General features: G+C 46.8%; 5 non-coding genes across 5 annotated transcripts; 2 read left to right on the top strand and 3 right to left on the bottom strand.

The window, feature by feature from the left end:
• Window positions 1–2747: 2747 nt before the first annotated feature.
• Window positions 2748–2861, top strand: trnal-caa (transfer RNA leucine (anticodon CAA)). The gene is made up of 2 exons: window positions 2748–2785; window positions 2816–2861. It is a non-coding gene; the product is annotated as a tRNA-Leu (tRNA).
• Window positions 2862–4188: 1327 nt separating this feature from the next.
• trnas-gcu (transfer RNA serine (anticodon GCU)) lies at window positions 4189–4270 on the bottom strand. The gene has a single exon. It is a non-coding gene; the product is annotated as a tRNA-Ser (tRNA).
• Window positions 4271–8349: 4079 nt separating this feature from the next.
• trnar-ucg (transfer RNA arginine (anticodon UCG)) lies at window positions 8350–8439 on the bottom strand. Its single transcript is given in 2 exon segments — window positions 8350–8385; window positions 8403–8439. It is a non-coding gene; the product is annotated as a tRNA-Arg (tRNA).
• A 1863-nt stretch (window positions 8440–10302) lies between these two features.
• Window positions 10303–10384, bottom strand: trnas-gcu (transfer RNA serine (anticodon GCU)). Its single transcript has one exon. It is a non-coding gene; the product is annotated as a tRNA-Ser (tRNA).
• A 619-nt stretch (window positions 10385–11003) lies between these two features.
• Window positions 11004–11076, top strand: trnaf-gaa (transfer RNA phenylalanine (anticodon GAA)). The gene has a single exon. It is a non-coding gene; the product is annotated as a tRNA-Phe (tRNA).
• The last annotated feature ends 1899 nt before the right edge of the window (window positions 11077–12975 follow it).

The raw sequence follows: 12975 nt of genomic DNA, 5'->3' as shown, positions 1-12975 counted from the left end.
AAGGGTCTCAATGACGTTTCATTTACATATAGAATATATATAATATAAGAAAATAACTGCAGATGCTGGTACAAATCGAAGGTATTTATTCACAAAATGCTGGAGTAACTCAGCGGGTCAGGCAGCATCTCAGGAGAGAAGGAATGGGTGACGTTTCGGGTCGAGACCCTTCTTCAGACTGATGTCAGGGGGGCGGGACAAAGGAAGGATATAGGTGGAGACAGGAAGATAGAGGGAGAACTGGGAGAGTAGGAGGGCAGGAGAAATCACAGAGGGGGAGCAGCGAGAGAGCATGTTGCTAAACTGTCGTCGAAGAGAGGAGGAGAACTTCTTCAAAGTCGACATACCTTGAGGAGAAATCGCAGTGGAGCAACAGGTAGTACAAGAAAATAACTACATATAGATGTTATTTTATGGCAAAGTATTGATATTCCCCCGTTAACACACTAAAACTGACAGGTCGTTTGAGCAATCTCGAAAAGCTAAATACCTCAACAGGTCGGGACAATCATTAATTTAAAACAAATAATGTCCATTTAGGCGTAGAAAGGAATTATAAACCCACTGACTCCCACAGCTATCTAGACTACACTTCTTCCCACCCTGCTTCCTGTAAAGTCAAGTCAAATCAAGTTTATTTGTCACATACACATACACGATGTGCAGTGAAATGAAATTGGCAATGCCTGCGGATTGTGCACAAAAAAAGAATTACAGTTACAGCATATAAATAAAGTTAATAAAGTTAATATAGAGAAGACAAAATTTAGTCCCTGGAGTTATAAAAGTTAACAGTCCCGATGGCCTGTGGGAAGAAACTCCGTCTCATCCTCTCCGTTTTCACAGCGTGACAGCGGAGGCGTTTGCCTGACCGTAGCGGCTGGAACAGTCCATTGCTGGGGTGGTAGGGGTCCCCCATAATGTTGCTGGCTCTCGATCTGCACCTCCTGATGTATAGGTCCTGCAGGGGGGCGAGTGTAGTTCCCATGGTGCGTTCTGCCGAACGCACTTCTCTCTGCAGAGCTTTCCTGTCCTGGGCAGAGCTGTTCCAAAACCAGACTGTGATGTTGCCGGACAGGATGCTCTCTACAGCCCCAGAGTAGAAGCAATGAAGGATCCTCAGAGACACTCTGAATTTCCTCAGCTGTCTAAGGTGGTAAAGGCGCTACTTTGCCTTACCCACCAGTGCGGCAATGTGCGTTGCCCATGCCAGATCCTCTGTGATGTGGACTCCCAGGTATTTAACACTGCTCACCCTATCCACAATAGACCCATTTATCTCCAGTGGCATGTACGTCCTTGGATGTTTAGCCCTTCTAAAGTCCACAATCAGCTCCTTAATTTTAGTGACATTCAAGAGGAGGCTGTTGTCCTGACACCAGAGTGCCAGATCAGCCACCTCCTCCCGGTAGGCCTTCTCATCGTTGTTGGAGATCCCCTAATCTATCCCCTACTCCCAATTCCCCCGTCTATGCCGCATCTGCGCCCAGGATGAGGTGTTCCGTACCTTGACATCTGAGATGTCCTCATTCTTTAGGGAATGGGGGTTCCCCTCTTCCATCATAGATGAGGCCCTCACTAGGTTCTCCTCGACATCCCATAACTTCGCTCTTGCTCCCCCTTTCCCCATTCGTAACTACAGAGTCCCCCTTGTCCTCACCTTTCACCCCATCAGCCGTCGCATACAGCACATAATCCTCCAACGCTTTTGACACCTCCAACGGGACCAGACCACTGGCCACATCTTCCCATCTCCACCCATTTCTGCGTTCCGCAGAGACCGTTCCCTCTGCACCTCCCTGGTCAACTCGTCCCTTCCCACCCAAACCACGCCCTCCCCAGGTACTTTCCCCTGCAACCGCAGGAGATGCAACTCCTGTCCTTATACCCCCTCTCGTCGACTCTGTCGAAGGACCCTAACAGGTGAAGCAGAGGTTCACCTGCACCTCCTCCAACCTCATCTACTGTATCTGCTGTTCCAGGTGTGGACTCGTATCTATCGGCGAGACCAAGTGCAGGCTCGGCGATCGTTTCGCTGAACACCTCCGCTCAGTCTGCTTAAACCTACCTGATCTCCCGGTGGCTCAGCACTTCAAATCCCCCTCCCACTCCTAATCTGACCTTTCTTTCCTGGGCCTCCTCCAGTGTCATAGTGAGGCCCACCGCAAATTGGAGGAACAGCACCTCATATTTGGGCAGCTGGTGTGAATATTGACATCTCTAACTTCAAGTAACCCCTGCATTCCCCCTCTCTCAATCCCTCCCCCCTTCCCAGTTCTCCGACCAGTCTGACTGTGTTTACAGGTTTATCTGTTTGCTTTCTTGTTACCTCCTAGCTAACAATCGTTTATTCCACAGTCCCCTTTGTCTCGTTCTCACACCTTACACTTCCTTGTCTCTGTATCTCCCTCTCCCCTGACACAGTCTGAAGAAGGGACTCTTAAGGATAGCGGAGTCAGGGGGTATGGGGAGAAGGCAGGAACGGGGTACTGATTGAGAATGATCAGCCATGAGCACATTGAATGGCGGTGCTGGCTCGAAGGACCGAATGGCCTCCTCCTGCACCTATTGTCTATTGTCTGGACCAGAAACGTCACCCATTGCTTCTCTCCAGAGATGCTGCCTGTCCCGCTGAGTTACTCCAGCATTTTTGTGTCTCTCTTCGGTGTCCATTTATTGTGCAGACCGTAACAACAATGCTGCCGAGCGAGTGATGTCTACCCATGTAAAGATGTTATGGTATGAATGTCAGGGTGGCCGAGGGGTCTAAGGCGCCAGACTCAAGGAGTCAATTCCTTCCGTTAGAACGCGGGTATTCTGGTCCTCAACTGAGGGCGTGGGTTCGAATCCCACTCCTGACAATACATTTTAAAACTTGCAATTGTAACTTTCTCAATCATAGACAATAGGTGCAGAGGAGGCCATTCGGCCCTTCGAGCCAGCACCGTGATCATGGCCGATTATTCTCAATCAGTACCCCGTTCCTGCCTTCTCCCCATACCCCCTGACTCCGCTATCCTTAAGAGCTCTATCTAGTTTTCTCTTGAATGTATTCAGAGAATTGTCCTCCACTGCCTTATCTAGTTCTCTCTTGAATGCATTCAGAGAATTGGCCACAGATTTACAACTCTCTGACTGAAAAAGTTTTTCCTCATCTCCGTTCTAAATGGCCTACCCCTTATTCTTAAACTGTGGCCCCTGGTTCTGGACTCCCCCAACATTAGGAACATGTTTCCTGCCTCTAACGTGTCCAACCCCTTAATAATCTTATACGTTTCGACAAGATCCCCTCTCCTCCTTCTAAATTCCAGCGTATAAAAGCCTAATCGCTCCAGTCTTTCAACATATGACAGTCCCGCCATTCCGGGAATTAACCTACGCTGCACGCCCTCAATAGCGAGAATATCCTTCCTCAAATTTGGAGACCAAAACTGCACACAGTACTCCAGGTGCGGTCTCACTAGGGCCCTGTACAACTGCAGAAGGACCTCTTTGCTCCTATACTCAACTCCTCTTGTTATGAAGGCCAACATTCTATTGGCTTTCTTCACTGCCTGCTGTATCTGCATGCTTCCTTTCAGTGACTGATGCACTCGGACACCCAGATCTCGTTGTACGTCCCCTTTTCCCAACTTGACACCATTCAGATAATAATCAGCCTTCCTATTCTTACCACCAAAGTAGATAACCTCACACTTATCCGCATTAAACAGCATCTACCATGCATCCGCCCACTCACACAACCTGTCCAAGTCACACTGCAACCTCATAGCATCTTCCTCACAGTTCACACTGCCACCCAGCTTTGTATCATCTGCAAATTTGCTAATACTTTCGAATTCGGCTGACAGAACCAGACGCTTTGAGTTTACTTTTAGAGATACAGCGCGGAAACAGGCCTTTTCGGCCCACCGGTTCCGCACCGACCCGCAAATCCCGCACACTGACACACTATGGACAATGTTTACATTTACCAAGTCTATAAAACCTTAGGTTAGTCTACAAACCTGTACATCTTTGGAGTGTGGGAGGAAACCGAAGAACTCGGAGAAAACCCAAGCAGGTCTCCGGCAACTCTACACCGCTGTAAGGCAGCAACTCTACCGTCTACCGCTAATGGTGAAGTTGGTTCCTCGGAGGTACTTAAGTAAAATCATTGGCACCCAATTATTCATAGTAAACATGTCACGACGAGGATGGGATTCGAACCCACGCGTGCAGAGCACAATGGATTAGCAGTCCATCGCCTTAACCTCTCGGCCACCTCGTCTGTTGCAAAAGTTCATGAAAGCAGAGACAGGAACATTACAGAGTTGCAAGGAAGTGCAGATGCTGGAATGTTTTGAGCAAAAACACTGATATCAAGTGAACACACAAGGTATCACAAAAATGCTGGAGTAACTCAGCAGGTCAGGCAGCATCTCAGGAGAGAAGGAATGGGTGACGTTTCGGGTCGAGACCCTTCTTCAGACTGATGTCAGGGGGGCGGGACAAAAAGTTACACAACTGCACACAAAATTGTTTTTGGTACAAAACCAGCACCTGGAGTTCCTTCCTGTTTACATCTACAAATCCTATCTGGGGATTGCACGTGAGGTAAAGCGGATTCAGGGGGTATGGGGAGAGGGCAGGAACGGGGTACTGATTGTAAATGATCAGCCATGATCACATTGAATGGCGGTGCTGGTTCGAAGGGCAGAATGGCCTACTCCTGCACCTATTGTCTGTTGTCTATTGTCAAAGTGCGGAGTTGCTCAAGCCATCTGGAGGACATCGCAGCTTCCAGCATACACTAGCAACACATGCAAACACATACCTCGAAAAAAACCTCCCGAAACGGTCAATTCTTGTGCTGTAAAAAATTGTGGAAGTCGGAGTGACAGTGAGAGACGATGCTGAACCTGCTCCACAAGATGATGCTGAACAGGTTAATGATGAAGAGAAGACTTTGAACCGCAGCTGCAAGCACACCATGAACTTCACATGGAAACACAGGTATATATTCACAAAATGCTGGAGTAACTCAGCAGGTCAGGCAGCATCTCGGGAGAGAAGGAATGGGTGACGTTTCGGGTCGAGACCCTTCTTCAGACTGGAAACAAACACAAACATCAGTCCAGGAGACAATGGAGACATCAAGACAAAGGAAAATGAGTGCAGCAGACATAACAGTACTGGAAGCACAATCAGACAACAAGAGTAACCAGCTCTCTAAAGCAAGCCAAGAAGCAGCCCAAATTAAGCCTACTGAAGAAAGCTTTTCCAAGGACGACAAAAAGGCGAAGTTCTACACGGGTTCACCAACGTTTGCCGTTTTGATAGTGGTCTTCAAATATGTTAAGGCCAAGCTCCCCACTAGGCATTCGTTAACACATTTTCAGCAGTGATCAACTTGATGAAGCTCAGACTTGCAGTGCCTCATGAAGATCTTGCGTCTCGATTCCTCGCTAGTGAATCTACAATATCGCGCGTATTCAATACTGGGATTGATGCACTTTTACGGCATATCCAAGTTAATTGCTTGGCCGAAAGAAAGGTTCTATGGAAGACCATGTCCACGCAATTATGGCGGACATTTGGAAAGAGAGTGGCAGTGATTATAGATTCCTTTGAAATATTTCGTAATAGCCAAGTCAAGTCAAGTCAAGTCAATTTTTTATTTGTATAGCACATTTAAAAACAACCCACGTTGACCAAAGTGCTGTACATCTGATTAGGTTCCAATGGGGGGAAAAAACAGGTAATAGACCTGTTGAAAGACTGGAGCGACTGGGCTTGTTTATATACGCTGGAATTTAGAAGGATGAGAGGGGATCTTATTGAAACATATAAGATTATTAAGGGATTGGACACGTTACAGGCAGGAAACATGTTCCCAATGTTGGGGGAGTCCAGAACCAGGGGCCACAGTTTAAGAATAAGGGGTAGGCCATTTAGAACGGAGATGAGGAAAAACGTTTTCAGTCAGAGAGTTGTGAATCTGTGGAATTCTCTGCCGCAGAAGGCAGTGGAGGCCAATTCTCTGAATGTTTTCAAGAGAGAGCTAGATAGAGCTCTTAAAGATAGTGGAGTCAGGGGGTGTAGGAAAATAACCGCAGATGCTGGTACAAATCGAAGGTCTCGACTCGAAACGTCACCCATTCCGTCTCCCCTAGACGCTGCCTGACCTGCTGAGTTACTCCAGCATTTTATGATACAGTGGAGTCACGGGGTATGGGGAGAAGGCAGGAACGGGGTACTGATTGCCAGCACCGCCATTCAATGTGATCATGGCTGATCATTCACAATCAGTACCCCGTTCCTGCCTTCTCCCCATACCCCCTAACTCCGCTATCCTTAAGAGCTCTATCTAGCTCTCTCTTGAATGCATTCAGAGAACTGGCCTCCACTGCCTTCTGAGGCAGAGAATTCCACAGATTTACAACTCTCTGACTGAAAAAGTTTTTCCTCATCTCCGTTCTAAATGGCCTACCCCTTATTCTTAAACTGTGGCCCCTGGTTCTGGACTCCCCCAACATCGGGAACATGTTTCCTGCCTCTAACGTGTCCAATCCCTTAATAATCTTATATGTTTCAATAAGATCCCCTCTCATCCTTCTAAATTCCAGTTTATACAAGCCTACAAATAGGTACAAGTAGGTACAGATAGTTGGGGCATATACGTCTGTAGTCTCTTTTTGGTCTGGTTTATTTCACGCACATGTTTAAACTTTAATGTTATATTGTTAATGTTTTAATGTTTTATGCTTTTTTTCTTAATTGTTTACTGTATGTTCGTGTTGTTACTTGCTAGTGGAGCACCAAGGCACATTACATGTATGTGTCCATAGTGGTCCAATAAACTTATTCATTCATTTATTCATTCATAAGAACACAAAAAAAAAAATCGCAAAAATAACTTGGCTCATTAGCATTCATTATGAGTGAAATTGTAAGTAATTGTCAAATCTTTGAATAACAAACACAGAAGTTAAAGTGCACTTCAAGATCTTTAACATCTATATACTAAAACACACGTTTGTTTGTTTGTTCCTGAACTACAGCCAAAACTGTACATGGTAGCGCGACAATTTTAGGCCCACCTTACTCACCGTTGTCCCTTTGGTGCTAATGGAAGAAGTTTCATTGAAATCGGTGTTATATTTTTAAAGTTATTCACATTTTTAAGTTTAAATCTATCTCCTAGGGAGGGGGAGGGAGGGAGAGAGGTGGGGGGGGGGGAGGGGGCAGGGGGGGGTGAGAGGGGGAGGGAGTGGAAGGGGGAGAGAGGGGAGGGGGAGAGGAGAGGGTGCTGCAGCATTGCAGGAGGGATTTGGGCCCAACGGATCCACTTGGTCTAGTCAAACTTAAATTTAACAGTTTGAAAAAGAGACTGTTGTGTGAAAACGATCACAAAATGTCGTATTATGTGTTTTTTTCTGCAGTGCAATGCAAGACTTGGTATTTATGTTCTGCACAACGCTCGACAATTGAACGGACGCTGGGACAGAAGATGTCCATTGTAAATGCTGATGTCCATGGTAAATGCTGAACGGCAAATGCTTGCCCTCCAGACTGCGTTGCGTGGCCGCCAACGTCTTGCAGAACTGTAATACAAAGTCGAAACCTTCATACAGCACTCAAATGTGTAGGAAGGAACTGCAGACGCTGGTTTAAACCGAAGACAGACACGAAAAGCCGGAGTAACCCAGCGGGACAGGCAGCATCTCTGGAGAGAAGGAACAGGTGAATTTTCGGGTTGAGACCCTTCTTCAGAAGGGCAAGAAGTTAAGAGAGTCACTGGGTCCTGACCCGGAATGTTGCCTGTTCCTTTTCTCCAGAGACGCTGCCTGACCCGCTGAGTTACACCAGCATTTATGTCTTGTCTTCTGAACTCAATTGCGTAGCAATGATATGCAGATACTGGTTCAAACCAAAGATAGACACAAAAAGCTGGAGTAGCTCAGCGGGTCAGACAGCGTCTCTGGAGAAAAGGAATAGGTGGCATTTCAGGTCGAAAGCCTTCTCTTTCTGTGTCTATCTTCTCGACTCAATTCCCTGACTATTGAAGGTATTTATTCACAAAATGCTGGAGTAACTCAGCAGGTCAGGCAGCATCTCGGGAGAGAAGGAATGGGTGACGTTTCGGGTCGAGACCCCTCTTCAGACTGATGTTCCCCTGACTATTGAAGGTCACCACCTGTCTATTTGCCACGCCACTTTCAGTGAACGATGTACCTCTTCTCCTAGATTCCTCCGCTCCACAACCTTTCGCTGCGAACCTTCTTGCCCTGGTTTGACATTCCGAGATGTTACTGATTTGAAGTAAATTCCTGCAGAAATGGAATGGGAATTTCTGTTTGGCAAAAACGACCGTGACAGGACTCGAACCTGCAATCTTCTGATGACATCGTATATAAACACCGAAGTCAGACGCCTTATCCATTAGGCCACACGGTCCCTTACGTTTGAAAGGGAGTGGAGAGACAATTATTGGAGGGAGAATTAACGAGCAATCGCAGACTGGGCGATCGTTTCGCGGAAGACCTTCACTCAGCCCACCTGAACAAACCTGATCTCCCGGTATGTTCGACACGTTAATTCTCCTTCCCACTCCTACACACACCTCTCTGCCATCTGGCCCCTGCTCTGTCCTCTTGTGCATTTTGTGCTTCTCTCCAGAGATGCTGCCTGACCCGCTGAGTTACTCCAGCATTTTGTGCTTCTCTCCTGAGATGCTGCCTGACCTGCTGAGTTACTCCAGCATTTTGTGACATGAATACCTTCGATTTGTACCAGCATCTGCAGTTATTTTCTTACACTACCTCTCTGTCCTAGATCTCCTCCATTGTCATAGTGAGGCCCAGCGCAAATTGGAGGAACAGCATCTCATATTTCGCTTGGGCAGTTTACACCCCAGTGGTATGAACATTGATTTCTCGCACTTCACGTAGCCCCCACATCCCCCCCCCTCTCTATCTCTCCCCCACCCTCCCCCACCAGCTTCTCGTTCTCACCCCACAAACGGCCTGTTTCCTTTATCATCATTACTTTTTTTGCATCAAACCAAGTCAATTTGTCACATACATATACAAGATGTGCAGTGAAATGAAAGTGGCAACGCCTGCGGATTGTGCTAAACTACAAAACAGAATAGAAAAAAAAAAATTTTAACACAAAAAATAAATGAATACAGTAAATTAAATGAGTCCCTGGTGATATGAGGATTAACAGTCCTGATGGCCTGTGGGAAGAAACTCCGTCTCATCCTCCCCGTTTTCACAGCGTGACAGCGGAGGCGTTTGCCTGACCGTAGCAGCTGGAACAGTCCGTTGCTGGGGTGGTAGGGGTCCCCAATAATGTTGCTGGCTCTGGATCTGTACCTCCTGATGTATAGGTCCTGCAGGGGGGGGGGCGAGTGTAGTTCATTCATTGTTCTTTACCTCTCCACATCACCGTCTCCCTTATCCCTAAGCAGTCTGAAGAAGGGTCTCGACCCGAAACGTCACCCATTCCTTCTCTCCAGAGATGCTGCCTGTCCCGCTGAGTTACTCCAGCTTTTTGTATCTACCTTCTAATGTCCTCCTGAGTAAATATTACTGATTGCAGGCAGCGTTGTTACATGCCCCTCAGCTAACAATGAACCAGTCTACATTTCTTTGATGGGCTGCTTTGATCTGTCGTTTTCACACCTTGCCCTTCCATATCTATAAACTCCCTCTCCCCCGAGTCTCAGACTGAAGGTTCTCGACCCGAAACATCACCCATTCCTTCTCTCCAGAGATCCTGCCTGTCCCGCCGAGTTACTCCAGCATTTTGTGCCTTTCTTCGGTGTAAACCAACATCTGCAGTTCCTGCCTACACATTTTTTAACTCCACGTCCACTTGGTGTTAACCTCTACAAACAGATTGAAGAATGAAGAGACGTGGGACCTAACCAGTCTCATTTCATCTTACTGCCATACCCATCCCATTCTCCCAGCACCATTTTAGTGGGGGGAAAACTCTAATTGCAAAATGCTGGAGTAACTCAGCAGGTCAGGCAGCATCTCAGGAGAGAAGGAATGGGTGACGTTTCGGGTCTGAAGAAGGGTCTCGACCAGAAAAGTCACCCATTCCTTCTCTCCTGAGATGCTGCCTGACCTGCTGAGTTACTCCAGCATTTTGTGAATAAATACCTTCGATTTGTACCAGCATCTGCAGTTATTTTCTTACACTCTCATTGCAAAATATCATCTTCGCGAAAGAAAAATCGCAGCGATGAAAGTCGGTTCCCCGGAGGTACTTAAGTAAAATCATTAACAACTTCATAGTAACAGGTCACGACAAGGATGGGATTCGAACCCACGCGTGCAGAGCACAATGGATTAGCAGTCCATCGCCTTAACCTCTCGGCCACCTCGTCTGGTCCAACATCATCAATTCCGACATCTCGTAAATTATAGGACATAATCTCATTATTTTTCCTACTATCTTCCACCTGTTTATTTTCATGTGTAGGAAGGAACTGCAGATGCCGGTTTAAACCGACGATAGACACAAAATGCTGGAGTAACTCAGCGGGACAGGCAGCATCTCAGGAGAGAAGGAATGGGTGACGTTTCGGGTCCAGACAATAGACAATAGGTGCAGGAGGAGGCCATTCGGTCCTTCGAGCCAGCACCGCCATTCAATGTAATCATAGCTGATCATTCTCAGTCAGTACCCCGTTCCTGCCTTCTCCCCATACCCCCTGACTCCGCTATCGTTAAGAGCTCTATCTAGCTCTCTCTCTCTTGAATGCATTCAGAGAATTGGCCCCCACTGCCTTCTGAGGCAGAGAATTCCTTCTTCAGATTGGATTTTCATATTCTATATTCTTTTTTCACTAATGTTTCTTGGTCCTTGTGATCAGAATCCTAATCCCAAAACCTATTGATCATTTCTAACAAACTCGAGTCAAGGAAACAGGCCGTTTCGCCCCACTCGTCCACATCGATTAAGATGCTCCTAACCAATTTGCCCGCGTTTGGCCCATATCAACAGCCGAAATAGCTCAGTTGGGAGAGCGTTAGACTGAAGATCTAAAGGTCCCTGGTTCAATCCCGGGTTTCGGCATGGATTGTATTACTTATATTGATTTACGATGCAGCTTTTTCGAGAACCAGAGGACATAGGTTCGCGGTGAAGGGGAAAAGATTTAATAGGAATCTGAGGGGTGACTTTTTCGCACAGAGGGGTGGTGGGTGTATGGAACAAGCGGCCAGAGGATGAAGTTGAGGCGTGGACTATCCCATCGTTTAATAAACAGTTAGACAGGTACATTGATAGGACAGGTTTGGAGGGATATGGACCAAGCGCAGGCAGGTAGGACTAGTGTAGCTGGGGCATTGTTGGCCGGTGTGGGCGAGTTGGGCCGAAGGGCCTGTTTCCACACTGTATCACTGTATGACTCTATGACTCTCTATCCCTTTAAACCTTCCCCAAACCCCTCACGTCCCTGTCCAAATGCTATCATTGCATCTGCCTCGACTAATTCATTTGGAAGCTTGTTCCATGTACACACCAACCCCCGAATGATAAAGTTGCCCCCTAGGATCCTATTAAAAAAAATCCCATCTCATCATAAAACTATGTCCTCTGGTTCTTGATTCCCGGCCCCTGGCGAAGAGACAATGCATTCGCCCCATCGATTCATTTAAAGCGATTTAACATGTTGTATAATTATGTTATACGTTGTATAATGTAATCGAATGTTGTGGTTTAAATATTTTTCCGTTGTGGACTTGCTCATTGCAAGTAATCAAAGAAATCTCACACACGACCTATTTAATGTCGGGACCCAATCTTCACAGATGAAAATGCCGCTCCTTCCTTCGCGGCTTATGTTCCTGAAGAAAGACAATAGACAATAGGTGCAGGAGGAGGCCATTCGGCCCTTCGAGCCAGCACCGCCATTCAATGTGATCATGGCTGATCATTCTCAATCAGTACCCCGTTCCTGCCTTCTCCCCATACCCCCTGACTCCGTTATCCTTAAGAGCTCTATCTAGCTCTCTCTTGAATGCATTCAGAGAATTGGCCTCCACTGCCTTCTGAGGCAGAGAATTCCACAGATTCACAACTCTCTGACTGAAAAAGTTTTTTCTCATCTCAGTTCTAAATGGCCTCCCCCTTATTCTTAAACTGTGGCCCCTGGTTCTGGACTCCCCCAACATTGGGAACATGTTTCCTGCCTCTAACGTGTCCAACCCCTTAATAATCTTATACGTTTCGATAAGATCTCCTCTCATCCTTCTAAATTCCAGTGTATACAAGCCTAGTCGCTCCAGTCTTTCAGCATATGACAATCCCGCCATTCCGGGAATTAACCTAGTAAACCTACGCTGCACGCCCTCAATAGCAAGAATATCCTTCCTCAAATTTGGAGACCAAAACTGCACACAGTACTCCAGGTGAAGTCTCACTGGAGACAAGATGGACACAAAGTGCTGGAGTAACTCGGCGGGTCAGGCAGCATCTGTGGTGAAATAGAATGGGTCGGAATCCTTCTTCTGCGAAAACTGCTCTGAGAATCAGCCTAAAGAAGTCTTCGATCCAGACCTGGTTCCGGTTCCACGTTGCAGCTAAGATAAACACGGTGAGACCGACCGTCGGTCTAAGAACTGAGCCACGCTGTTTATATTGCCTCTTACTGCTTTCAACTCAAGTGGACCCAGTTACAATTCCCGTTCTGAACATGGATATGCAGGGAACGGAGGGATATGGATCATGAGCAGACAGGTAAGGATTGGCCATTGTATCATGTTGGGCACAGAGACTGTGGTCCGAAGGGTCTTGCTCTGATCTACCACCTAATAGTTCAATTACTGAACTGAAGAAGGGTCTCGACCCGAAATGTCACCAATTCCTTCTATGCAGAGATGCTGTCTGACCCGCTGTTACTTCAGCATTTTGTGTCTCTCTTCGGTGTAAACCAGCATCTGCAGTTCCTTCCTACACAGTTCAATGACTCCT

The sequence above is a fragment of the Rhinoraja longicauda genome, chromosome 37 (assembly GCF_053455715.1).
Source record: "Rhinoraja longicauda isolate Sanriku21f chromosome 37, sRhiLon1.1, whole genome shotgun sequence".
NCBI lineage: Eukaryota > Metazoa > Chordata > Chondrichthyes > Rajiformes > Arhynchobatidae > Rhinoraja > Rhinoraja longicauda.
The sequence above is the reverse complement of the archived record's forward strand: the minus strand, read 5'-3'. Positions and strand labels throughout refer to the sequence as shown.